Source organism: Euleptes europaea, chromosome 5 (genome assembly GCF_029931775.1).
Source record: "Euleptes europaea isolate rEulEur1 chromosome 5, rEulEur1.hap1, whole genome shotgun sequence".
Lineage (NCBI taxonomy): Eukaryota > Metazoa > Chordata > Lepidosauria > Squamata > Sphaerodactylidae > Euleptes > Euleptes europaea.
This window is the reverse complement of record NC_079316.1, coordinates 109775334-109799792: the sequence shown is the minus strand read 5'-3', so window position 1 is coordinate 109799792 and position 24459 is coordinate 109775334. Positions and strand designations below refer to the sequence as shown.

General features: G+C 46.4%; 1 protein-coding gene across 1 annotated transcript in view; it reads right to left on the bottom strand.

The window, feature by feature from the left end:
• The window catches only part of ZCCHC24 (zinc finger CCHC-type containing 24), a 169212-nt gene that overhangs the window by 132690 nt on the left and 12063 nt on the right, over positions 1–24459 (bottom strand). The window lies entirely within an intron of this gene.

The following is a 24459-nucleotide window of genomic DNA, read 5'->3' as shown; positions in this document are numbered from 1 at the left end:
ATTGAAGTCCTTCCCCTCCCCAAACCCCATCCTCCTCAGGCTCCACCCCAAAAACCTCTCGCCAATGGCAAAGAGGGACAAGGCAACCCTACTACTATCTGATTTGCTCTCTGGGATATTATCTGGTGTAAATTTCCACTCTGAGACGAAGAAAGTCATATTCTTGCTATCAGATTCTGATGAGTATACATCCCATAGAACATCATTGTATGTCGTGGCAGCAAGCAAAATAAGGGCCAAAACAGATACTTCAAATATTAGATTCCCAAAAATGATTTTATTTGTGGATGATGAACTTATTGTTTGATTAATATTTATCATTATAAGGTTTTTCATGATATTGTAAATTCTTTTAATAGATTTTATTCTTTTACGATGGTTATTTACATAATGTCTTATATTTGTTGACAATGTTCTGTAAAGGCCTATGCCATATACAAATAAATTTACTTACTTATTTACAAAAGATAGTCGAAAACAGATAATAGGAAGTATTTCTTCACACAACACATAGTTAAATTGTGGAACTACCTGCCCCAGGATGCGGTACTGGCTGCCAACTTGGAAGGCTTGAAGAGAGGAGTAGACATGTTCATGGAGAGCTATCCATGGCTACTAGTCAAAAGGGATGCTAGTCACGATACATACATATTCTCTCCCGTCTCAGAAGAGCAGGCCTATTATTTGAGGTGCAGTGGAACATGGGAAGGACAATGCTGCTGCAGTCGTCTTGCTTGTGGGCACCCTAACCCTAGAGACATCTGGTTGGCCACTGTGTGAACAGACTGCTGGACTTGTTGGGCCTTGGTCTGATCCAGCAGGGCTTTTATTATATTCTTGGAGGGGGGGGTGGCTCTAAGCCTCTAAGGGTTATTTTTCCAATGTTGTGGCTTCCCACAATCATGGTCTGTTCAGAACTCTGAGGGGAAAAAATGTCAAAGAACTGGGCCCCCACATAAGAGAGCATTCTTGGCATGCAAGGCTATTCAAACGGGACAATTTTTAAAACCTGGGAGGGTGGGGAGAAAGAAATAATAAGCACGCTCCAAAAGTAATTGTTCATTTGTGACTGGTTAAAGAGACCTTAAAACACAGTGTTCTGGGTTTTATAGTCAAGTGGTAACAAGGAGAACTCTGATCTACATCTGTCTTCGATTTTTCTGTGGGAAACCTGCTGCGATTTAACTGTTCCCTTACGAAATGGCCCCTTGTTGTCTTCCACCTCCTTTGGATCTCCCGTTGGCTTTAGCGAGGTCAAACCCAGCGAAAAACCAGGATTTGCCATTGTGAAGCTTTCCAGCCTGCAGGAAACTCATAATCACTTGGACAGGAATTAATCGTCCTAATATTGGCAGCAAGTTTTGTTTTCATTCTCCCTCATGCCCTTTAGCAGTGACCTGGGTCTTGGTAAAGAGGTGTACCACCCTTATTTAAAAAAATAAGAAAGAAAGAATCCTCAGCAACATAATCATTGCAGGACACCACATAGATGGCCGTTCCCTCTAGACCGAGAGGGGGGGATTCGCCTTTAGCAGAGCACAATTTAGAGAATTTGTTCTTCAAAGGTCCTCACATTAGACACCACAAAGGCCATCTACAAATTAACTATGGCGCACAACGCCGCAAGGAAGAAGGAAAAGAGTGCATGTGTATACAGATGGATCTGGTTTTTCTCTGTTCTTCCTCTGGTCAAGGCTAGTCTGATCTCACCAGACCTCAGAAGCTAAACAGGGTCGCCCCTGGTTACCACTTGGATGGGAGACCACCAAGGAAGTCCAGGGTTGCTACACTGAAGAAGGCAATGGCCAACCACCTCTGCTCCTCTCCTGCCTTGAACACCCATGGTTTGCATCACCAGTGGAGTCTTGTTGGCACATTCTTTTCCTCCTGCTTTCTCAGCTTATCTTCTAACATAAGAACATAAGACAGGCCATGCTGGATGAGACCAAGGTCCATCAAGTCCAGCAGTCTGTTCACACAGTGGCCAACCAGGGGCCTCTAGGAAGCCCACAAGCAAGACGACTGCAGCAGCATTATCCTGCCTGTGTTCCACAGCACCTGATATAACAGGCATGCTGGAGAGAACAGGCATGCATCATGACTAGTATCCCTTTTGACTAGTAGCCATGGATAACCCTCTCCTCCATGAACATGTCCACACCCCTCTTCAAACCTTCCAAGCTGGCAGCCATCACCACATCCTGGGGCAGGGAGTTCCACAATTTCTCTGCATTGCGTGAAGAAATACTTCCTTTTATCTGTTTTGAATCTCTCACCCTCCAGCTTCAGCAGATGACCCCGTGTTCTAGTATTATGAAAGAGGGAGAACAGCTTCCCCCTGACAACTTTCTCCATACCATGCATAATTTTATAGACCTCTATCATGCCCAAGGATCTTCCCTGTGTGACTGAAAATAAACTGCTTGCATGCAAGAAATTATTTTAAAGCAATATGTTCATTTTGAAGGTACCCACAGGCTGAAGGTCGGGGACTTCCTTTCCCCCCCATGGGATTCCACAGAATCTAGAAGAAGCTGATTTACAGTCACCTGCAAAGACATTAAAGGCTAGAGGCTAGTTGGCAATTAAGGGAGGTACAGAACTGCTTTTGGCTGGCAGCCTCTCATTGGTTTTCAGGTTCAATTTTCCTCTTTAACATGGAAAAAAAACCCTGAGAATGGCTTTGAGTGGATTTTCAGATGAATGAGACCAGGTAGGAAATTTAAATTTAGAATCTTGGTGGAAGTGATCTCATAAGGAAGTCAGGAGATGGATGAGCTGCCCTTTGAGCTGAAAATAACCTCACGAGGGGGAGGGGATGGATGAGCTGACCTTTGACCCGGACGTGACATCACAGCCCTGCTGAGCTTCCAGCCCAAACGCCAGCTTCCTCAAGCATCACCCCCGACAGCAACCCAAGCAACCCCACCGGTCTCTTCCAAGCGCCCCGTGTCCTGGCATGACTTTGCCCCGGGTTTTTTTAGACCAGATTTCTAGGAGTTTCCTGCCAGAGATCAAATACCACAAGCCACACCTTCTCCTCTCTTCCTTTCCTGACAAAAGTTCATAAAGAGGTTTCCTTTTTTAATTTGTAATTTTTGTGTGCTTTTTTGTTTTTATTTACAAACGTGCAAAACATAAACTGTACCCAAAAAGACCCCACAGGGGCAACAACGGAGACCTCCTGCTCAGCAGCTGCACCACAGATTTCTTTTTTCAGCTCGGTCATTGTGAAACTTCACTGCAAAGGTCAGAAGGCGAAACACGCTTAAAAATAGATGTAAGACGCTGAGAACAAATGAGTTTCTGAAATGGATTTGAGTCGCATTCATCCTAGATAACCCAGCGAAGTTTTGTGGGCAGCTGAGATAATGGGGGGTTAGATTTGTCAGCGGAAGGCACTGACGGTCATGGACCTTTCCCGCAACCCCCTCCCCACCAGCAGTCCCTTCCAACGCCAAGAAAGTCAATTCCCAGAGTTACAGGCCATCTGTAGACAAAGGGAGGAGGCGGAAGACCTATGAACAGCAAATTAGTGTTGGGGTCTTGCAAACCCTGTTCCCCACTTCTAGGAGGGACATTCAGTAACTCTCTCTTACCCACACAAAACGTACACACATACAAAATTGTAAAAATAAATAAATAAATCACATTTCACTACTACTACATTGTGTGAGACTGGATGCAGGACTAGATGGACCACTGGTTTGATCCATCAGGGGTCTTCTGATGATCTTATGAAGGCCTCAGCCTCTGTGCCCTGTTGCGGGACCTCCAGAGGAACTGGTCGGCCACTGTGTGAGACAGGATGCTGGACTAGATGGACCACTGGTTTGATCCAGCAGGGCTCTTCTTGAGTTCTTACATAGAATCATAGAATTGGAAGCCACCACCAGGGTCATCTAGTCCAACCCCCTGCACAATGCAGAAAATTCACAACTACCTCCCCCCCCCACCACACACACACACACACAGTGACCCCCAACTCCATGCCCAGAAAATGGCAACAAAAAACACTTCAAGATCCCTGGCCAATCTGGCCAGGAGGAAAATTGCATCCTGACCCCAAAGTGGCAATCAGCATTTCCCTGGGCATGTGAGAAAGGGCCACGCGAGCCAAACACTGACTCATTCCTTCCTGCCCTCACTCTCGTGATCTGCCTAAGTTCACTGAATCAGCATTGCTGACAGATGGCCATCTAGCCTCTGCTTAAAAACCTCCATGGAAGAAGAGCCATTCGCCTCCCGAGCAAGCCTGTTCCACTGAGGAACCACTTTGACTGTCAGAAAGTTCTTCCTCATGTTTAGCCCAAAACTCTTTTAATTTCAACCAGTGGGTTCTGGTCCGACATGTCAACAGGGATCGTTCAGTCACAAGCATGGAAGAACAAAACATTAATGGCAGTGGAACAGACTACCAAAGCACTGGATTCAGACCAAGAAAATCCACGCACAGCCCTTAAGTTCACTGGGTGTAATGCTTCCTAACCCATAAACATCCTTGGAAGATAATGAAGAGCAAATGCACCTTTCCTCCTTCTTGCACTGGTATCTCTCCCACCCCTTTTCATTTTGGAATTTAAATATGGTGCAACAGTAGGTCTGATCTACTTTTACCACTCAAACCAGTTTACAACACAGTTAAATTGTGGAACTCCCTGCCCCAGGATATGGTGATGGCTGTCAACTTGGATGAATTTAAGAGGGGAGTGGACATGTTCATGGAAGAGAAGGCTATCCATTGCTACTAGTCAAAATGGATACTAGTCATGATGCATACCTATTCTCTCCATGATCCGAGGAGCAGGCCTATTATACTGGGTGCTGTGGAACACAGGTAGGACAATGCTGCTGCAGTCATCTTGTTTGTGGGCTTCCTAGAGGCACCTAGTTGGCCACTATGTGAACAGACTGCTGGACTTGATGGGCCTGGTCTGATCCAGCAGGGCTTTTCTCCCTGCCCCAGGATGTGGTGATGGCTGCCAACTTGGAAGGCTTTAAGAGGGGAATGGACATGTTCATGGAGGATAGGATCCTTAGCTACTAGTCAAAATGAATACTAGTCATGATGCATATTTATTCACTTATCGTATTAGATGCTGTGGAACACAGGCAGGATAATGCTGCTGCAGTCTTGTTTGTGGGCTTCCTTAGAAGCACCTGATTGGCCACTGTGTGAACAGACTGCTGGACTTGATGGGCCTGGGTCTGATCCAGCAGGGCTTTTTTTATGTCCTTATGTTCTTCAAAACTGCAGTTACAAAACCCCGGGTTCAAACTAACTGAAGTTAATCAGCAGCGGCCATGATGTTCCACCACGGTTAGTTTCAGAAAGGAATAGGCCAGGAGGTACGTTTGTGTGAGAGAGAACAAGGAAAGAGAAGAAAAGGCAAGGGAGGGACACCTGTGGGACACCTGCAATCTCCTAACCATTTGGAGGGGGCTGAACAAACTTGGGTACAAGCACTGGCTTTCAGTGTTCCAGTTGTTCTTATATTGGGCTTTGTGGTGCAGAAGGGCCCAGATTACATTCATGGTATCACCAGATTTTTTTAAAAAAAGGATCAGGTAGAGGCTATGTGAAAGATCTCTACCTGAGGTCCTTGAGAGCCGCTACCGTTCAGAGTAGACAATGCTGACATCGATTGACCAATGGCCTGACTCAGTATAAGGAAGATTCATAATAACCATCTTCAAATACTTGAAGGGCTGTCATATAGAGGATGGTGCTGTGTTGTTTTCTGTTGTCTCAGAAGGTCAGACCAGAACGGGTTGAAATTAAATCAAAAGAGTTTCTGTCTAAACGTTAGGAAGAACTTTCTAACAGTTAGAGTGGTTCCTCAGTGGAATAGACTTCCTCAGGAGGTAGTGAGCTCTCCTTCCCTGGAGGTTTTTAAGCAGGTTAGATGGCCATCTGACAGCAATGCTGATTCTATGACTGTAGGTAGGTCATGAGAGGCAGGGCATCTTGGCCATCTTCTAGACATGGAGAAGGGGTCACTGGGGGTGTGGGGGGAGGTAGTTGTGAATTTCCTGCCTTGTGCAGGGGGTTGGACTAGATGACCCTGGTGGTCCCTTCCGACTCTATGATTCTATGAATTCATGTATATACCATGACGGCCTCTGATTGGCCACTGGAGATTTGATTGGGTGTGCAGATTTTTTTTAAAAAAAATGTTGCTTTAGCAGCAGCTGCCAGCACAGCCTAACAATTTTCACTGTGTGGCTGAAAGTAAGCTGCAGCAGCCATTTTGTGACTGGCTCCGCCTCCTGCAACAGCCATTTTGTGGCTGTGCCTACCACTGTGTCAGAATTCCAAAGGTACCCGCAGGCTCAAAATGTTTGGGAACCTGCAATATATAGCAAGATCTTTTGCTGGAAAGGGCTGGAAATTACACCAAGACATAACAGCAAAATGCATGGATAAAGCAGAAGAGGATTCTAATATACCTTTAGGTATTATTGGGTGCTTCTTTTGATCACCTTCAATATTTAGTGCAAGATAAAGGTCTCCACAGCCACGCCTAGCAGTAACCATACACACTCTTAAAAGGTAAAGGTCCCCTGTGCAAGCACTGGGTCATTCCTGACCCATGGGGTGACGTCACATCCCGACGTTTTCTAGGCAGACTTCATTTACGGGGTGATTTGCCAGTGCCTTCCCCAGTCATCTTCCCTTTACCCCCAGCAAGCTGGGTGCTCGTTTTACCGACCTCAGAAGGGTGGAAGGCTGAGTCAACCTAGAGCCGGCTACCTGAAACCGACGTCCATTGGGATCGAACTCAGGTCGTGAGCAGAGCTTGGACTGCAGTACTTCAGCTTACCACTCTGCGCCACGGGGCTCCTATACACTCTTAAGATAGGACAAAAAATGGTTAAAACAATGATCAACCACTTGGATTCTGTTGTTGATGTGACAGATCACCCCGATTGTTCTGGCAAGATCATTATTTTTATTCCACATGCCTATCCACTTGTGAGCCAGAAAGGAAATAGCATTTATTTTCTTCAAACCCGTTGTCTTAGGAGGGTTGAAGAGCCTCTGAAAAGCCTGTTACATTATGCTCCTGCATGTTTACAGAATCAGCCAAATAGTTTTATCGTCCTGCGCCAATTTTCAGTGCAGTGTTACGGTTTTATGGCCAACGTTATAAACCCATCTGACACTAAGGAGTTTCAGTGGAAACTGTGACATCACCTGGACTTCAAATCAGAATAATAAAAAAATATGGTATGTCAGCTATCCAGGCCAAAGGGGGGGAAAAAAACAAGCATCCTTTGGGAAGGGAGGAGGTAAAGATTCCAGCTGCAAGTGGCATTGGAAACATAGGCAAAGAGTAAGCACTACTACAAGGAATTAGGCAAGGGCTCATAAAGCCAAAAGCTACGTCAGGAAACAAGCATTTGAGAGAGGGTGAAGCCACGGCTACAAACTATTGTGTTTCACCAGAGCTGAAAGTGGACTCAGAACATCGCAGAAATGCATGGGAGTAGGTGCTGAAACAGCATGTGTGTCATTACCTCACTGAGCGCTGGTATCATGTAACACAGAAATAGGGGAAGATAAAGCACAGGAGAACATCAACTCGGGAATTCTCTTCCCCAGAACACCCCAAAAGCTGGAAACTTTTGAGAAATTAGTCAAAAACCCTTCCACGAGTCTTGGCTTTTGGAGTCTTGGGGGTTCTGAACATAGGGTTGCCAGGTTCCCCCTCTCCATCAGCGGGCGGTTTCTGGGGGATGGGGGCGATTGGCCCTGCGCGACGGGTTTACCCCTGGAAGTGCCGCATCATCGCGGCCGCTTTAGCACCCAAATTCCCGAAACGCTGGCATTTTAGCACGCTTGCATTTTGGGGGGTTGAGTGCTAAAGTGGCCGCGGCGATGCAGTGCTTCTGGGGGTAAACCTGGAAGTGCCATCATCACGTTGCGCGTGCATGCGATCCCCGCTGCCCAGCAGCCTGGTGGATAGGCTTGGCATGTGGGTGGTTTCGGCGGGCAATTGCCCGCCGAAACCACCCACATGCCAAGCCTATCTGCACAGCATCATCGTTATTATTGAAAATTATCTCCTAACTGTTTGCATCCCACTTTTCCTAAAACAAATTCCCAGAATGGCTACAAGATTTTTTTAAATTAAATACGTAAGATGCAAACGTGACAACCAGCCAAAAAGGAGCTAGCAATAATTAAAACAATCATAAAGGAAGTATTTCTTCACACAACACATAGTTAGATTGTGGAACTCCCTGCCCCATGATGTGGTGATGGCCGCCAATTTGGAAGGCTTGAAGAGGGGAGTGGACATGATCAGGGAGGAGAGGGGTATCCACGGCTACTAGTTAAAATGGATATTAGTCATGATGCCTACCTATTCTCTCCAGCCTCGGAGAAGCACGCCTATTATATTAGGTGCTGTGGAACAAAGGCAGGATAATGCTGCTGCAGGGCTTCCTAGAGGCACCTGGTTGGCCACTGTGTGAACAGACTGCTGGACCTGATGGGCCTGGGTCTGATCCAGCAGGGCCGTTCTTATGTTCTTACAGTGTAACGGAAAACATATTAGCTAAAGCATAATGGTTTCCAATTGGCAAAGGTGTCAGACAAGGATGTATTTTATCTCCCTATCTCTTCAATCTATATGCAGAACATATAATTAGGAAAGCTGGATTAGATTTAGATGAAGGTGGAGTGAAAATTGGAGGGAGGAACATTAATAATTTGAGATATGCTGATGACACTACATTATTGGCAGAAAATAGTGAAGATTTGAAACGACTACTGCTAAAAGTTAAAAGAGAAAGTGCCAAAGCAGGACTACAGCTGAACATCAAGAAAACAAAAGTAATGACTACAGGAGAATTACACAACTTTAAGGTTGACAATGAGGAAATTGAAATTGGTCAAGACTTTCTATTCCTTGGCTCCATCATCAACCAAAAGGGAGACTGCAGCCAAGAAATCAGAAGGAGATTGAGAGTGGGAAGGGCAGCCATGAAGGAGCTAGAAAAGATCCTTAAGTGTCAGGATGTGTCACTGGCCACCAAGACTAGATTAATTCATGCCATCGTATTCCCTATTACTATGTATGGGTGTGAAAGCTGGACAGTGAAGAAAGCTGATAGGGAGAAAATAGATTCCTTTGAAATGTGGTGTTGGAGGAGAGGGTTACGGATTCCGTGGACGGCCCAAAAAACAAATCAGTGGGTTCTAGATCAAATCAAGCCTGAACTGACCCTAGAAGCTAAAATGACTAAACTGAGGCTGTCGTATTTTGGTCACGTCATGAGACGACAAGAGTCACTGGAAAATACAGTCATGCTAGGAAAAGTTGAGGGCAGCAGAAAAGAGGAAGACCCAACAAGAGATGGACGGACTCAATAAAGGAAGCCACAGCCCTCAATTTGCAAGACCTGAGCAAGGCTGTCAAAGACAGGACGTTTTGGAGGACACTGATTCATAGGGTCGCCATGAGTCGGAAGCGACTTGATGGCACTTAACACACACACTTATTAAATTTGCAGATCATACTAAATTGGGAAGGGTAGCAAATACGGTAGAAGACAGAGCCAAGATGCAGGATGATCTTGACAGGCTGGAGAAATGGGCTAGAACTAATAAAATGCACTTCAACAAAGACAAATGTAAAGTTCTGCATTTAGGTAGGAAAAATCAAATGCATAATTATAAGACGGGGGAGACTTGTTTGAGCACTAGTGTGTGTGAAAAGGATCTTGGAGTCTTAGTAGACCAAACACTGAACATGAGTCAGCAGTGTGATGCTGTAACTAAAAAGGCAAACGCAGTTTTGGGCTGCATCAACAGAAGTATAGTGTCCAGATCACGCAAAGTGATGGTATCGCTTTACTCTGCTCTGGTTATACCTCAACTAGAGTACTGTGTTCAGTTTTGGGCACCACAATTTAAGAAAGATGTAGACAAGCTAGAACGTGTCCAGAGAAGGGCAACAAAGATGGTGAGGGGTCTGGAGATCAAGTCCTAGGAGGAAAGGTTGAAGGAGCTCGGTATGTTTAGCCTGAAGAGGAGAAGACTGAGAGGGGATATGATAACCATGTTCAAGTACTTGAAGGGCTGTCATATAGAGGAGGGTGCCGAGTTGTTTTCTGTTGCTCCAGAAGGTTGGACCAGAACCAACGGGTTGAAATTAAATCAAAAGAGTTTCCGTCTAGACATTAGGAAGAATTTTCTAACAGTTAGAGCGGTTCCTCAGTGGAACAGGCTTCCTCGGGAGGTGGTAAGCTCTCCTTCCCTGGAGGTTTTTAAGAAGAGGTTGGATGGCCATCTGTCAGCAATGCTGAATCTGTGACCTTAGGCAGATGATGAGAGGGAGGGCATCTTGGCCATCTTCTGGTCACTAGGGGTGTGGAGGGGGGAGGTAGTTGTGAATTTCCTGCATTGTGCAGGGGGTTGGACTTGATGGCTGGTTGGACTGGTGGTCCCTTCCAACTCTATGATTCTACACACAAAGCATAAGCAGGTGTTCCCCCCCAACAGTGTTGTTTTATAGTTTTATAGGCTAATTCCTGCTAAATGATTTATGTGTGTGTGTAAGTACTGTCCAGTCCAGTCGCAGCTGACTTACAGACACCCCTCATGGGGTTTTCAAGGCAAGAAACTAGCAGAGGTGGTTTGCCATTGCCTGCCTCCGCATCACAACCCTGGCATTCCTTGGAGGTCTCCCATCTAAATACTAATCTGGGCTGACCCTATTTAGCTTCCAAGAAGTGATGAGATTGGGCTAGCCTGTACCATCCAGGTCAGGATGTTAAATGACTTACAAGCTACTAATCATGATGAATATCAACTGCCTCCAGTGCCCGAGGCAATACATTTTAAATCATTTACTGGGGAGCACAAGCAGGGTGATTTTGTGGCAATCTTCCTAGAGGTAGCCGGTTGGCCATTGTGTGAACAGAGTGCTGGACTAGGTGGACCTTTGGTAGGGTTGCCAGCTCTGGGTTGGAAAATACCTGGAGATTTTGGAGGTGGAGTCTGGAGAAGGTGGGGTTTGTGGAAGGGAGGGACCTCAGCAGGGTATAACGCTATAGAGTCCACCCTCCAGAGCAGCCATTTTCTGCAGGGGAACTGATCTTGGACGTCTTGAGATCAACAGTAATAGTGGGAGGTCTCCAGGTGCCACCTGGAGGCTGGCAACCCTAGCCTTTGGTCTGATCCAGCATGGCTCTTCTTATGTTCTTAAACCAAAGGCCCTCTCAAAAAAGACAGTCTTCAGTGGAATGCCAAGAGGAATGGGATTAAGCAGAAACCCCTTGGGAGGGCATTTCAGTCTTGTGCAGCCACGATCAAGAAGGCTCTTCCCTCCTAGCCACCTGTCATATTTCCAGCAGAGGATGTACACAGACAAGGGCCTCCAGAGATGACATCACTGCATATAGAAGAAACGAAGAAGACAACAACAAAAAAGAAGAGTTGGTTTTCATATGCCGACTTTCTCTAATCACTCAAGGAAGAATTGAATTGGCTTGCAATAACCTTCCCTTCCCCTCTCCACAACTGACACCCTGGGAGGTAGGTGGGGCTGAGAGAGCTCTGAAAGAGCTGTGACTAGCCCAAGACCACCCAGCTGGCTTCATGTGGAGGAGTGGGGAAACAAATCCAGTTCACCAGATTAGCCTCCACCGCTCCAAACCACCGCTCTTAACCACTACACCATGCTGGCTCTCAAAGATGCAGATGAAAGAGAACAGGAGTGAGACAAGCAGGAGACCCACGAGACTCATGGGGGGGGATTCCATCCTTTGGGGGGCACTTCAGGTTGCCACAGGAGGTGGAACAAAATGGCCTCCTGTGGGGCAGGAATCCACAGAAACGTTCAGTCTGGACCCATGCCATGAACTCAAATATGGCTGAAGCGCTTAGGCTCCTCACCATCTTTCCTGCATAGTCCCTGGAAGACTCTCCCAAATTTATAGTCCGCCTTTCCCCAATGACTCAAGGAGGATTACACAGAGTGAGTCAATACAAATCAACAGGGTGGAACATTCAGTAAACGATGCAATAGGAATTAGGGTCATAGAACCAACTGGAAATGTAAAAACAGAACTGAAGCAATGCCAGGTATTAACATGACACATTAAATGATGCAAAACTACATAGTAGAATCCTGCTTAGAGGATTACTATACACAGTAGTGTAGGCCACAGTCCATAAGAATTCATCCAAGTAACTTTGTAAATCATTTTGTACCATGCAACCCTATTACTTGTAACCTCCAGCTCCATTGAAAAGTCACGCCATTTACGCAGTTCAAGTTACCGTTTTTGCTGTTTGGAACGATATTACAACCTGACTGCATTCTCATTGACTTCTTGTTGTACAGCACTGTGCTTGTTTGTTCTTTGTGTTCACTATTAGTTCACCATAAGGAAACAGTTCTTGCATTGTGGGTTAAGCATTTTGTGAGCCCTGTGCTGTATTTTTTTGTATTAAACCACACTTATTGCAGAACAGGGGATTACTTTTGTTTGTTCCTAACCTCCAGGTACTAGCTGGAGATCTCCTGCTATTACAACTGATCTCCAGCCGATAGAGATCAGTTCACCTGGAGAAAATGGCCGCTTTGGCAATTGGAGTCTATGGCATTGAGTCCCTCCCCTCCCCAAACCCCGCCTCCTCTGGCTCCGCCCCAAAAAACTCTCACCGGTGGCAAAGAGGGACCTGGCAATCCTACCTGCACAGCAAGGCCCTCTTCAATAATTCACTTTTGCACAGTTTGTGGAAAGCCAGGATAGCGGGAGCTTTCCTGACCACCTCAGGCAGTCCATCCCATAGCGTGGGGGCCTTAACAGAGAAAGCATGTCTGCAAGGCAGTCATTGATTTTGCCCATTTGAAGGGTGGCCCCTGCAGACGGCCCTGCTCGGATGGCGGTTTGCCATTGCCTGCCTCTGGCACAGCAGCCCTGGGCTTCCTTGGTGGTCTCCCATCCAAGTAGGAACCAGGGCCGACCCTGATTAGCTTCCGAAATCTGATGAAATCCAGCTAACTTGGGCCATGAGTTTTTTTTTTGTTTTGGCCTTCCTAGATACATATTTAACTCGGGCTTAATTTATAGCCCAAAAACTGGCTTTGAAGTTAAAAAAGAAAAAGGAAAACATGAGATCAGACGTCAAATTTGCTTTTGCCGAGGGACACTTTAGAATTATCCGACATAAAACAGAAGGCTTAGGTGTAGCTATAGTTCAAAATTTAACCCCACGTTATTTTTACTTATTTATCATTATTTATTATTCATCTGTTCCATCTGCTCGCCTAGTTGTAGCATTGTGTTTTAAACCCTAGAGGCGCCTTGGGCTATTTAGTATACCTGTTTTAGATGACTTTTTTACAGGGCTATTTTAAATGTTTTAATGGTTTTGTTGATTTAATGGGATATTTATATTCTTTCTAAGTCGCTCTGAGCCCAGTCTCGACTGGGGAGAGTGGGGTAGTAAGTTGAAATAATAAATAATAAATAAATAACCCCCATTTTATTTTTTATGACTTCCCCCAAAGAATTCTGGGGAACTACCGACTGATGAGGGTGTGAATGGTTTTTCTGTTAGCCTCCTCGCAATGACAGATTTCAGGAGGGGACGGTCACACCGGTTTAAGTCTGCAGTGCAAACATGGGACGCTCTAGAACTCTTGACTGTAGAAAACTAGGGAGCCAGGGTATTGTGAAGTAGGGGCTTTTTATCTACCGGCTGTCCCAAGCTCTTTTTGGTGGGTACACAAGACAGGGCCTTTTCAGCGGCAGCCCCACAACCTCCCCAGGAAGGAAGTCCATAACCTTTGGAACAACCTACCCAGGGAAGTGTGGCTGCGCCCCTCACAATCTTTAGGAGGTTGTTAAAGATGGTTTTATTTAGGACTGCATTTGGTTACATTTACGGGTTTTATATTTTAAATGTATTTTATTTTGTGTGTTTTACATATGTTGTGAATATATATACTGAATCAGACCCTTGGTCCTTCATAGAATTATAGAGTTGGAAGGGACCACCAGGGTCATAAGAACATAAGAAAGGCCCTGCTGGATCAGACCCAGGCCCATCAAGTCCAGCAGTCTGTTCACACAGTGGCCAACCAGGTGCCTCCAGGAAGCCACAAACAAGACGAGTGCAGCCCTCTAGTCCAACCCTCTGCCCAATGCACGAAATTAACAACTACCTCCCCACACATCCCCAGTGACCCCAACCCTCCCCCCACCATGCAGGATCTCACAATCAAAGCACTCCCGACAGATGGCCATCCAGCCTCTGCTTAAAGACCTCCAAAGACGGGGATCTTTCAAAGTCAGTATTGTCTACTCTGACCGGCAGCGGCTCTCCAGGTTCTCAGGCAGAGGTCTTCCACATCACCTGCCTGCCTGGTCCCTTGAACTGGAGATGCCGGGGATTAAACCTGGGGCCTTCTGCATGCCAAGCAGATGCTCTGCCACTGAGCCATGGCCCCTCCCCATGCCTCTTCAGTAAGTCTGGTTTTCGGGTCAGTCCGGATATCAGATATCCGGATAAGGGATACTCAACCTGTATACATGTATATAAAAATACTAGGTTTGTAAAAATCTGCAGGAAAATTGGAGACACGGTCGTAGTGGCACTTTCTCACACGTGTTCCTCAACTGCAGGAAGCCCTTTCAACCACTGGCTGCTCAACAACCGGCTACTCATACTGAGAAGAAGACTGGCACACATGAGTGCTATATTAGGGACAAGGGTGGCCATTCAGGCTGCCAAGAATGTTTTACTCACAGGCTCCCTTCCCAGGGGTTTCTCATGACTTGTCAACCAACAGCCCACAGCTGAAATCTCCCTGCAGTTACAAGCTACTAACCCCCCTGACCTTTCTCCCCAAACCCTGACCAGGGGAGGGCAGGCAAGAGAAAAACAGACTCGGCTAGCCTTTTTCAAGTTTGCCATTTCGGACCTTAAGAATGAGCACACTGTTCTACTGGGAAGATGTGAAGTTAGGAAAAGCGGGGAGGTGGGAAATAAGAGGAAAGAAGAAAGAAGGGAGGAGAACCAGAAGAAGAAAAGTTGATTTTTATATGCCGACTTTATCACTTAAGGAAGAATCAAACCAGCTTACAAGTACCTTCCCTTCCCCTCCCCACAACAGACACCCTGTGAGGTAGGTGGGGCTGAGAGCAGTGACTAGCCCAAGGTCACCCAGCTGGCTTCATATGGAGGAGTGGGGAAACCAGCCCTGTTCACCAGATCAGAGTCCGCCGCTCATGTGGAGGGATGGGGGAATCTGCCCAGCATATAATGTAAGCTATACCGTTGGGGTGTCTCTGGGGTAAATATACCCATATGCAGAAAAACGGGGAAGGCCGAAAAGTCATTTTCCTTTCCAAGATTGGGATCCAGCCCGTAACTTTTTTCAAATAATTGCTTTCCCGGAGCGCATCTGTGGTAATTAGCCGGCTTGCTGTCTGAATTTGCCGGGCCTTTATGTAATGATTACTTGTACCGTCACCGCAACCAATTTTAAAATGAACAAATAAAAAAAAAAAAACGAGGGTCCAATTGTCACGCGATGCTTAAGAGTTCTTGGAAGGTTGGTGTATTTTCCACCGTAATATCTATCAGAAGAACAGGCTTTGTGTTCAACTCAATGGAAATAATTGGGCCTTGTAGAAATAAAAATGTTATCTCTAATAAAAACACTTCAGCGAGCGCACAGCTCCACAGAGGGGGCTGAAGTATGATATCGTTTTGGAGCGCTGATTGGCCATTTCAGCTGCAGTGTCTTCAGACCAGAAGAGTAGAACAGCTAACCAAACGGCATTTTACTTGTCCGGGGTGGGATCGGATCTTTCTCCCTGCCATGCTAGGTTGTTTTTTTCTAAATGAAGGAAGTTCTGTATGTGGAAAGGGGCCCCAAACTGGAATGTCCTTCCTGCGAACTGAGGTCCATGATGTCCCAACCTGGATGGTCCAGGGCCAGGCTAGATTGATCTCATCAGCTCTTGGAAGCTAAGGAGGGTCGGCCACCAAAGAAGTCTGGAGGGCAAGAGATTCAAAACAGATAAAAGGAAGTATTTCTTCACACAACACATAGGAACATTGTGGAACTCCCTGCCCCAGGATGTGGTCATGGCTGCCAAGTTGGAAGGCTTGAAGAGGGGAGTGGACATGTTCATGGAGGAGAGGGGTATCCATGACTACCAGTCAAAACTGATACTAGTCATGATGCATAACCTGTTCTCTCCAATATAAGAAGAGCATGCCTGTAAGGTGCTGTGGAAGGCAGGCAGGATAATGCTGCTGCAGTCGTCTTGTTTGTGGGCTTCCTAGAGGCACCTGGTTGGCCACTGTGTGAACAGACTGCTGGACTTGATGGGCTTTGGTCTGACCCCGCATGGCCGTTCTTATGAAGTTCAGGGTTGTGACGCAGAGGCAGGCAATGGCCAACCACCTCTGAACGTCTCTTGCCTTGAAAACCCTACAGGTTGCCCTAAGTCAGCTGCAACCTGATTGCAAACTTTTCGCCACCACCAGTCCATGATACTACCTCCCTCTTTGACATGTGTAGACCAGAACCTGGGTTAGTTTTTCAGTCACATGATAGTCTAAGTGTAAGGAGTTATTCTTGATGGGGAATGGCAAACTACCTCTGCTCATCTCTTACCTTGAGAACCTCATAAGGCACAACTTTGTGGGGTTGCAGTGATTCGCTTGCGACTCAAAGGCGTGCTTTATTGACTTTAGGAGTTATTCTTCACAGAGATCGAAAAGAGCAAGAGTCCAGTAGCACCTTAAAGACTAACAAAAATATTTTCTGTCAGGGTATGAGCCACAGCTCACTTCTTCAGATACAGCTAGAATGTGAATCCATCTGTCTTTAAGTAGAGGAGAGTGAATTCAGACAAGCATTAGTATGTAAATGTTAACAGTATGTAAATGTGAATAGCAGGCGTGATGGAATTAGGTGTGGTATGCAGAATAGTCTGTGATGTCCAGGGGAGAGATGGGTGTGGAGAAATCAGCATTGGTAATGAGCCATGAATGCAAGGTCTTTATTCAGCCCAGGACAGTGTCTCTTCATTGTCCTTCAGTGTTACTCCTCTGAAGATGCCTGCCACAGCTGCTGGCGAAACGTCAGGAAAGAAAATACCAAGACCACAGTTACACAGCCCGGATAACCTACAAGAACCAATGAACTCTGACCGTGAAAGCCTTCGACAATATTCAGCAGTTTCTCTTTCCAATCTCCCTTTAAGAGTAGCAGTTCTATTACAAAGGAATTTCAAAGGGAGATTGGAAAGAGAAACTGCTGAATTACAGCTGATATTCAAACTAAAGACAATGCATTTACCTGGGCTGAATAAAGACCTTGCATTCATGGCTCATTACCAATGCTGATTTCTCCACACCCATCTCTTCCCTGGACATCACAGACTCTTCTGCATACCACACCTAATTCCATCACGCTTGCTATTCACATTTACATACTAATGCTTGTCTGAATTCACTCTCCTCTACTTAAAGACAGATGGACTCACATTCTAGCTGTATCTGAAGAAGTGAGCTGTGGCTCACGAAAGCTCATACCCTGCCAGAAAATATTTTTGTTAGTCTTTAAGGTGCTAATGGACTCTTGCTCTTTTCTACTACTGCAGACAGACTAACACGGCTACCCACTGTGAATTATCTTCACAGGGAGGCATTTAAACATTCAGCCCCTCACTCTGCAATGATATCGTCCAGGACACCTTCTTAATGCTTGATTTTTGGGAGCCTACAACCTGGCTGTAGTGGAAACAGATACCGCCTCACCTCATCACCAAGTTTATCTCTGTTATGAAGGTGTTCTTATTTCCATAATATAAATGTGTAATCACGCTGCTTAACTACCTAAAATATTATTTTTATTTTTTATTTTCAAAAGAATGAAGGGAGAAAAACATAAAAGAAAAAGGGTAAGGGGAAAATAAGGCATTAAAATAATGCTTCAATAATATTATATCTACTGTTCAATTATACATAAAGAGTATATACACTTGGTGGAAATATGCCTTTTATCCCAATTTAATCTCTAACATTCTAGAATCTATTTGATTTTCTTCTTAAGATACCATTTACTATATTTCCATATTTCTATTATACTAAAAAAACACTGCGTTTATAAAATACTTTAAAAATATTGTCCTAATGTTTAACTCCCCCTTATTAATACTATTTTACCAATACTCTATATTTATATCACCATTATTAAGTCACATAAGCATAATAACCACCTAAACTGTTATTTTGACTAGCTGAAACATCCATTCAGGTAATGGACCATTTTTGTTTATTCTGAAGTTCCTCCACTCCTACAATTTGAATGAAAGTCAGTAGGGATACTATCTCGTGTTTTTTTTTGTTTGTTTTCTACAAAACTTGGTAAGTAACCTTTTCAACAACAACATTTTCTTAGCAAATTAAATAATGAGTCTGAATAGAAAATGAAAGCAAGGTAACAGGCTTTTAAATGAAGGAATTATATGGCAGCATTTGAGACAGGTGCCAGATTGGAGCATCAGATTACGGAGCAGTACAGCTTCGATTTCCACATCTGAGTATTTTTATCATCCAATCCTATGCAGTTACTTCATTCTAAGACCACTGATTTCTCTGCATAGGATTATGATGTTATTGTACAACCCCTTTGACACTATCTAGGGTTGCCAGCTCTGGGTTGGGAAATACCTGGAGATTTTGGGGGTGGAGGCTGGGGAGGGCAGGGTTTGGGGAGGTGAAGGACCTGAGCAAGGGTATATCACCTAGGAAAATTAAAAAGAAAAACATGGCCCTGTCTACTTACAGGACGTTGTGACCTAGGGTTGCCAGGTCCCTCTTTGCCACCGGTGGGAGGTTTTTGGGGCGGAGCTAAGGAGGGCGGAGTTTGGGAGGGACTTCAATGCCATAGAGTCCAATTGCCAAAGCAGCCATTTTCTCCAGGTGAACTGATCTCTATCGGCTGGAGCTCAGTTGTAATAGCAGGAGATCTCCAGTTACTACCTGGAGGTTGGCAAACCTGTTGTGACCACAGAATTCCTGGTGATTCCTAGAGGTACCCAGAAGAGCTACCACTTCTTATAAGTAGTCAAGGCCTTATTTTTATTTTAGCCACAACCCCCACCCCCACCGGCTGCCAGGGACTGGGGGGGGGGGTGAGGTCTGGGAAAAAAGAAAGTGGAGGCCAGTGTGGAGGGACAGACATGTGGAATTAAAAAAAAACCACACAAGAACAGATCTCTTATTTTGACCAAAACAAAAATTTAAATTTACATCAATTCAATTGCCACAGTGATTTTCATCACAGGTCACTATGGAAAAGCACTTCCTGCTAGAGGTGACCAGCGCTTCCAAAAAACAGGAGTCTTGCCCAGCATACCTCGTCATCACACCTTTACTCGGCTCCACCATCAAAGCTTCTCCTACCTGTTCCACCCTCTCTCTGCCCATGGACACTCCTCCTATCAGCCATGACAGCTCACTGGAATCTCCCTGTTCAGGGAAAACACACCTCTGAATTCCAGATTTGGGGGGTGGGTGTCAAATGAGAGGGAGGTCTGTTGTCCTCATTTGCTGCTTCGAAGTTTCCCAGAAGAGAGCAGAAAGTCAGAAACAAAATCCTAGACTAGACAGATATCTATGAAATGACTGTGAGATGTGCTAATCCCAAATATTCACCAAATATTGAACATAGAATCATAGAGCTGGAAGGAGCCATAGAGGCCATCTAGTCCAACCACCTGCTCAATGCAGGACCAGCCTAGAGCAGGGGTCGGCAAACCGTGGCTCGCGAGCTGCATACGGCTCTTTGGCCTGTTGAGTGTGGCTCTCAGAACTTGGTTCGGAGCCCCAGCTCTTGCGCCTGCTCGTGCCGGCAGCCGGGCTGTGGAGCCGGCGTGCCTGAGAGAACGCGAGAGAGCGCGAGAGAGCAGGCAAGCGGGCACGCGGTCTCTCCCCCTCCCCGCCGTGGAGAATGGCCGGGTCCCCCTTTCCCTTGCCCTCAATGGTTGGGAGGCTAAAGCCTCCCCTCCCCTCTAGCCGTGCGATTGCTGGGCGGGCGGCTCGGCGGTTCTTGGCCCGCCCCGCTCGCCTATCAGCTGTTGGGCGGGGCGGGCTTCCTTTGGCGGCGCGTCCCTGGCAGCGGCGCTGGGCCGCGGCGCCCCATCTTCTGCGGCGCCGACTCCGTTCCCCCATCGTCTTCTGGGCCTGCGGGTCCCTGTAGGGAAGAGGCACACTTTGGAGCCAGCAGGGGCTTGTCTGGTAAGTGGAGGGTGGCAGGAAAGCCCCGGGGCCGGGGTGGGCCCCCCGACCCGGAACACACGTAATGGTACAACTCGGGGTCGTCTGCTGAAGCTGGAGAGTGGGAGATTCAAAACTGATAAAAGGAAGTATTTCTTCACACAATGCGTGGTTAAATGGTGGGACTCCCTGCCCCAGGAGGGGGTGATGGCTGCCAACTTGGAGGGCTTTAAGAGGGGAGTGGACCTGTTCATGAAGGAGAGGGCTATCCATGGCTGCTAATCAAAATGGATACTAGTCATGATGCATGCCTATTCTCTCCAGGATCAGAGGAGCAGGCCTATTATATCAGGTGCTATGGAACGCAGGCAGGACAATGATGCTGCAGTGGTCTTATTTGTGGGCTTCCTAGAGGCACCTGGTTGGCCACTGTGGGAACAGACTGCTGGACTTGATGGGCCTTAGTCTGACCCAGCACAACCTTTCTTATGTTCTCTTGTGTTTACTGCGTCTGTGAATCTAGAGAAAAGTTTGCTCACATTGTTCACATTAAGTGTTTGTCAGTCATTGGCCATGTCTACCACTGGCTTTCTTGGCAGTAGACCTGGACTCCGAGGAGGGGAAAGTCCCCCTTCAGAGGCCAGGTCTACCAATTGGCTTCTATGGGCCTCCGGAGGCCAGGTCTACTGCCAAGAAAGCCAATGGGTAGACCTGGCCTCCCAATGGGACTCAGCCGGAGGCCAGGTCTACCAATAGGCTTTTATGGCGGCAGACCAGGCCTCCAGACGAGGACTCCGGACGGGGAGGGGGAAATGGCAGGGACATACAATTTAATTTTTATCAATAAATAAGATCACTATTAAGTATGATATCAAGTTTTATTCAGTGTACCTATAGTTTAATTGAGACAAAACTTTAATTAAAGTTTATTAAGTTAATAAACAGTGTACCTACCTATATAGTTTAAGTTTAAGAAATTTGGCTCTCAAAAGAAATCTCAATCGTTGTACTGTTGATATTTGGCTCTTTTGACTAATGAGTTTGCCGACCCCTGCCCTAGAGCATCCCTGACAAATGTTTGTCCAGCCGCTGCTTGAACACCACCAGTGAGGGGGAGATCACCACCTCCCTAGGCAGCTGATTCCACTGTCGAACAACTTTCACTGTAAAAAAAAAAGTTCCTAATATCCAGCCGGTACCTTTCCACCCGCAATTTAAACCCATTATTGCGAGTCCTATCCTCTGCTGCCAACAGGAACAGCTCCTGCCCTCCTCTAAGCGACAACCCTACAAATACTTAAAGAGAGCAATCATGTCTCCCCTCAAGCTCCTCTTCTCCAGACTAGACATTCCCAACTCCCTCAGCCTTTCCTTGTAGGGCTTGGTCTCCAGGCCCCTGATCATCCTCATCGCTCTCCTCTGCACCTGCTCACTTCTGTCCACATCCTTTTTGAAGGGAGGCCTCCAAAACTGCACACAATAATCCAGGTGCAGCCTGACCAATGCAGTGTACAGCAAAACACATGTGAAACTGGCTTATACTGAATCAGACTGTTCGTCCATCAAGGTCAGCACTGCCTACTCATAGAATTAGTTGGAAGGGACAACCAGGGTCATCTAGTCCAACCTCCTGCCCAATGCAGGAAATTCACAACTACCTCCCCACCCACATCCCCAGTGACCCTAACCCTCCCCCCACCATGCAGGATCCCACAATCAAAGCACTCCCGACAGATGGCCATCTAGCTCTGCTTAAAGACCTCCAAAGACGGGGACGCCACCACCCTCCGAGGCAGCATATTCCATCATTGAACAGCCCTCACCGTCAGAAAGTTCTTCCTAATGTTTAGGTGGAATCGCTTTTCTATTTGTTTAAATCCATTACTCCGTGTCCTAGTCTCTGGAGCAACAGAGAACAAGCTAGTTCCCTCATCAACATGACATCCCTTCATACATTTAAACATGGCTATCATGTCTCCCCTCAACCTTCTCTTCTCCAAACTAAACAAACCCAACTACCTAAGTCTCTCCTCATAGGACATGGATTCCAGACCTTTGACCATTCTGGTCGCCCTCCTCTGGACACGCTCCAACTTGTCAACATCCTTCTTAAATTGTGGAGCCCAAAACTGGACACAGTATTCCAAGTGAGGTCTGACCAATGCAGAATACAGTGGTAGTATTACTTCCCTTGATCTAGACACAATACTCCTATTGATGCAGCCCAGAATTGCATTGGCCTTCTTTGGCAGTGGCTCTCCAGGGTGTTGGGCAGAGGTTTTTCACATCACCTACCAACTGATCCTTTGGCCATTTATGCATGGCTGTTTCCTCACTGTCACCCCACCAACTACATCGGGGCTTGGCTTTAATTATGCTTGCATTTCCCGACTGTTAGAGGTTGCCTCACTCTCCCCACGTAATTCCGCACATTTTATCCGCGTTTTCTGGATGCTGGCTAAACACAAATTCAGAAAACGCATGGCAAGAGTAAGGCGACCTTTGATGGTCAGAAAATGCAAGCATAATCAAAGCCAAGCCCCAAAGTAGTCGGCGGGGTTACTGTGAGGAAACAGCCACGCATAAATGGCTTTTGACTGGAGATGCCAGAGATTGACCCTGGGACCTTCTGCATGCCAAACAGATGTTCTACCACTGGGGCAAAATCAACCCGTCCCACTGTGAATGAACCAACTGTGACTATGGGAATTCCTAACATTTTCTGGAATAGAGAGCATGCTAATCAAATTTGCGGATGACACCAAGTTAGAAGGGGTAGTTAATACCCCGGAAGGTAGGGTCAGAGTTCAGAATGACCTCGATAGACTGGAGAGCTTGGCCATAAGCAATAAAATGGATTTCAATAGGGAGTAGTGTAAAGTACTTCACCTAGGCCGAAACAACATAAGGCACAGGTACAGGATGTGAGATAGCTGGCTTGACAACAGTACATATGAAAGAAATCTGGGAGTCTTCGTGGACCACAAACTGAACATGAGTCAACAGTGTGATATGGCGGCTAAGAAGGCCAATGCAATTCTGGGCTGCATCAATGGGAGTATTGTTGATTCCACCTAAACAATAGGAAGAACTTTCTGACGGTGAGGGCTGTTCAGCGGTGGAATGTGCTGCCTTGGAGGGTGGTGGAGTCCCATCTTTGGAGGTCTTTAAGCAGAGGCTAGATGGCCATCTGTCGGGATCTGCATGGCGGGGGGAGGGTTGGGGTCACTGGGTATGTGTGGGGGAGGTAGTTGCGAATTTCCTGCATTGTGCAGGGGGTTGGACTAGATGACCCTGGTGATCCCTTCCAACTCTATGATTCTATTTTCTGCATTTCAAATAACTTAAAACAGTCAAGGGCTGTTCGACGGTGGAATGTGCTGCCTCGGAGGGTGATGGAGTCCCGTCTTTGGAGGTGTTTAAGCAGAGGCTAGATGGCCATGTCGGGGGTGCTTTGATTGTGGGATCCTGCATGGCGGGGGGGGGGGTTGGGGTCACTGGGGATGTGTGGGGGAGGTAGTTGTGAGTTTCCTGCATTGTGCAGGGGGTTGGACTAGATGACCCTGGTGGTCCCTTCCAACTCTATGATTCTATTTTCTGCATTTCAAATAACTTAAAACAGTCGAGGCAGATGAAGTGCCACTATCATGGTATTAAAGAATACACGAGTCACCAGACTTTGATGCAGTTGTCAGTGATGGTGCAACATATATATTTTTTGTCACTAAAACGGCCCTTTCAAATCAACAGCACATATGGGATTTTACCACTATAAAGGATATTTGCACAGAACTGAGAGCTCTGGCGATTCCATCTTGGCATTCAACGGAACATGTGTGTGTTTAACTGACGCATCTGAGCAATTTCAGATTCCTTCCTCATAGAGAGCCAAAAGTACTGCGGCCTGACAGACTACAATTTACAAGGGGTGTGAGGAACAGCAGATTCAGGGTTCCAGGCCACCACTAGTCACACGCAGCTGTGTGTTGCCAACTACAGTTTTATGGGCCTGTTCTTGATGTTGGCAACCCTACATAATGGCCTCAAATCCTTACGAGGCGATCAGGCTAGCCAGGTCAGGGCATGTGTTGTGTGTGTGCAAAGTGCCGTCAAGTCACAGCCAACCTATGGCAACCCCTTATGGGGTTTCCAAGGCAAGAGACTAACAGAGCTGGTTTACAGTTGCCTTCCTC